The sequence below is a fragment of the Fukomys damarensis genome, unplaced genomic scaffold (genome assembly GCF_012274545.1).
Source record: "Fukomys damarensis isolate Sample0158 unplaced genomic scaffold, DMR_v1.0_HiC HiC_scaffold_16, whole genome shotgun sequence".
NCBI classification, from domain to species: Eukaryota; Metazoa; Chordata; class Mammalia; order Rodentia; family Bathyergidae; genus Fukomys; species Fukomys damarensis.
In genome coordinates, this window is record NW_022900928.1 from 72,642,439 (window position 1) to 72,645,758 (window position 3,320).

Genomic DNA, 3,320 nt, shown 5'->3' on the forward strand with positions numbered 1-3,320 from the left:
CTGAGCTACATCTAGGACTACCTGAAAAATAGCATTCCCTGTCTTGGCACTGGCAGTCAAAAGTTCCACCTGGTCCCTCAGCAACTGCAATCACAAGACAGAAGTATAGAAACCAGTATTTGTTGAGTGCCTATTGTATGTCTGGCTGTGCTTGCACTTTACATACATCTATGAAATAGAAATAATTGCTCTTATTTTACAGATAAAGAATCCAAAACTCAAAGGTTAAGTAAGTTGCCAAAGGTCATACAGATGTTAAGCTAGAATGTGGGCCCAGGCTATGGATACTAAAGCCTGTGTTCCTTCTTCTATTCATCAGCTGACTATCTGCATTGACCTTCACCAGGAATGGTGGAGCAGAATGAGAAGAGTAGGACTGAGGATACTCTGAAATGCCACTGGGCCATACAGAGATGAAGCCTACAGATAGATAGATAATCATACATAGGCCAATAGTTCTGACATCAAACTCTGAGTACACCAACCAACTTTCCTGACATGGCTTGTTGCTAACATCCATCCTGTTGACTACACTGGAATCCCTAAGAGCCAACCATATACTCAGGTCACCAGTACTCAGTTAGAACCAAGAACCTTTTGCTTTCAGTGTGTTTTCTAGGCAAGATGCTGTAGGAGCCTTGTAGGAGGAAGCCAGAATGTGAGTAATGAAAGCATTGCTTATGTAATAGGAATCCATACCATCTAGGGCTCAAGAACTTCTCTGGGACCAGGGAGCTAGAATCTTTCCCTGCATTCTTTTCCAAGATCAGCCAAAACCAGTCCTCTTGGGCAAGTCCCATCACCTTCTCCAGTTTTCTACTGTGTAACTTTGACATAGTGACATTCTGCCTCACCTTTCCCACAAGAGACCCCAAGGAAAGGCTATGCAGAGCAACCATGAGGGGCTGTGTGGCAATTGTTTCTACCCCCATCAATACCTCCCTCACTTTTAGGGGCTAACCTTTGCATGTCATCCCCCTGGGGCAATGGCCCCTACCTGTCTCTCAAATGTCTTCAACCTTACTGGAAGTGCCTAAGTGACCATTCCCCTATCCTAGTGCCAGGCAAGTTTAATAGCCTCTAATTATCTACTGTGAGCAGAGGAAGGATGTCAGCAGCTTCTACTTAAAATGAAATGTCTCAGCCTGGATACCTGTTTTCCAATTCCACCTCCTCCACTAATTAGGTCTGTGCCCTGGGAAACGCACTTACCTCTCTTAACCTCAGTTTCTTCATTTGTAATAGAGGAATTAAACCAGATGTCTCAGAAAGTCTTTGCAGTCTCCTGATTTTGGCCCCCTCACCTACCCCTCCTTTCATTTAATAACCTTAGGAATGACAAGCTCCATAGGCTTATTGATATGAACTATACAAACATGCACACTAATTCAGGCCTTTCGTGCACCAAGTCAGATTCCTTAGTGTGGGTGCTCTCAGAAGCACCACTCCAGCCCCTGCAGTCCAGGAGTGTCTCAAACTCCTCCTGCCCCCCTCCCCATCCTTCACTCTTGCACAGTCTTCTTGGGTTGTGGAGGGTTTCTTCTGCACAGCAGGTGGCTGCCCACTAACCACTCCCTCCCAGAAGTGAGAGGGGCCCGTGGAAGAGGAGACTCGTTACTCACCCCAACCACCCGCATCTCAGCCTCAGGACAGTTTTGCTCTGCTCCACACGCCCTGTGTGGGTTGGCTCCTGTTGCTAGGAGAACCTGACCATTTGCATTTCCTGCTGTTTTTATTTTAGATTAGCAGCCGCACTGCTGCAAGAACACAGGGTATTTTAAGAGAGTTGGGAAAGGGTGAGGGGAGAACCCAGCATGGGCCCCCTCTGCAGGTCTCCTTAACATTCAGACAAAAGTGACAATATCCCATACCCCATGCCCACCCTGGCCTCTCACCTCCTCTTCCCTAAAGAGCACTGTCACCCAGTCCTGACACTCCATAAGCACCTTCAAGCCACACAGGAACACAATACCAGTCTTCTTCCAGGAATAGCATACAAAGGTCAAGCCATAAAATCAACCACACACACACACACACACACACACAGCAGTAATTTCCCCATATTAAAAAACCTAACAAGTAGAAATTCCACTAGATCCTGTGTGGACCGTTCAATCCCAGCACACTTGATGTCCAGTGATGGCTCCTGCTTTTTCCTTTTTCCAAGCACTGCCTTAAACATAAGAACGTGACTTTTCCTACAAGGCCTCACACAAATTTGTGTCACCTTTCCTGATCCCCTTCTGTTCTATTAATCTCCCCCTCCCCCATTCTAAAGATCCTTGTAATTATCACCATTGCTTTTTTATCAGATCAGTAATACAGTCTCTGTCTCTGGCCCCAGACTCTGAACTATTGGAAACTAATCCTTTTTCTTGTTTACCCCTTCTTACTTCTAGAGGCTGTTACTCAAAACAGATATTCATTAGCATTTTTAAAGTGCGTTTATATCCAGTAAGTGTATATCAAGCCCAACTAAGAGATGTATATAATAGGCAGTCATACAAACTTCTCCACTACTAAGGAGCTCTCAGGCTTGTAGAGAAAGACATGTAGACAACTTTAAGAAGTATGATGAATGCAGTAACAAAGGTGCACAGCAGATCACAGAATCCTCAGAAGTCTCCTAGGGTGGCCCAGGGAAAGAGAAGATAGGCCAGAGAAATCAGGAATAGTTTGATAGAGTGGACTCTTGGAGAAGGATTAAGGTTCTACCATGAGATGACAATTCCAATCAAACAGAACATTTTGTGCCTAGGTACAGAAATCTAAGAGAAATGGACTAAACTGATTATCCACTACCCTTGGATCCTACCAATATACACTACACTTAGGGTCCTGCCAAGTGAACTGGCCGGGTCCTCCCACATCCACGCTCCAGACCCTTCCCCCATTGCGTCTTTCCAGAAGAAGGAAAAATGTCTTCCCTCTCCCAGACTACTTGTTTTAGGCTGTGAGGAGAAATGTGCAGTCAAGAAGAATATAATTACCAGAGACCAAACAAAGCTGTTCCTAGACACACATTGCAAAGCCCCTACAGGGCCACATTCCTCAATGAAACAAGCACCATTTTTTAGCATCCTTCAAATAGTCAATCCTGGGACAAAGGCTAACCTTGCCAGCCTCACTTAAGATGACCAGATTCCGAAGGCCAGTTGCCAGCTCAGGAGTGGCTAAGGGCCCTCAAACCGAAGCACCATTTCAGCTGCAGGCTTCTTCCTTCCATAAATTTTATCTGGGCGGTGGAACATGGAGATGCTCTTAGCATCTCTCTTCTCCCATATCACTGTGAGACAGACACTGCAGCAGGAATTCCAAGT